The following is a 604-nucleotide window of genomic DNA, read 5'->3' as shown; positions in this document are numbered from 1 at the left end:
GGGGTCTGGAGGCACTAAGGATGGTCCAGCGTCTGACCTACCAGCGTAGGCTCTCCTACAACACAGCCTCCAACAAGACTAGGCTGTCTCGAACCCCTGGTAATAGGATCGTTTACCTTTATACCAAGAAGGTTGGGAAAGCGCCCAAATCTGCATGGGCGTGTGCCCGGACCAACTCCGAGGGGTTCGTGCTATGAGACCGACAGTTCTCACGAGGCTGTCTAAAACAAGGAAGAACGTCAGCAGGGCCTACGGCGGCTCCATGTGCGCGAAATGCGTCCGCGACTGGATCAAGCGTGCTTTCCTTATAGAGGAGCAGAAAATCGTCGTGAAAGTCTTGAAGGCACAGCACAGAGTCAGAAAGCTAAATTTAAAATGACGCTCTTTTGAGTAATTAAAAAAAAAAAAAAAAAGATGAACCTAGCATCGCTTCTGTAAAGGACGTCAACTGGTACAGCTATCAATGCACTGCTGCCGCCTGTGTCTCCTCACCTGCACGGAGGCCGGGAATTCCCCTAGCCTTGGCTCTTTGCACAGACAAAACAGCTTCCAGATGGCCATTTCTGCTCAATATAAGGTCATGTCCCCTTCTTGGGAACTACAG

General features: G+C 50.5%; 1 pseudogene; it reads left to right on the top strand.

Annotated features, from left to right (window-relative positions):
* Positions 1–9: 9 nt before the first annotated feature.
* Positions 10–379, top strand: LOC102486950 (60S ribosomal protein L34 pseudogene; annotated as a pseudogene).
* Positions 380–604: the final 225 nt, after the last annotated feature.

The sequence above is a fragment of the Tupaia chinensis genome, unplaced genomic scaffold, assembly GCF_000334495.1.
Source record: "Tupaia chinensis unplaced genomic scaffold, TupChi_1.0 Scaffold000117_2, whole genome shotgun sequence".
Classification (NCBI taxonomy): domain Eukaryota; kingdom Metazoa; phylum Chordata; class Mammalia; order Scandentia; family Tupaiidae; genus Tupaia; species Tupaia belangeri.
Note: the sequence above shows the minus strand (reverse complement) of the source record. Positions and strands in the feature narration are given on the sequence as shown.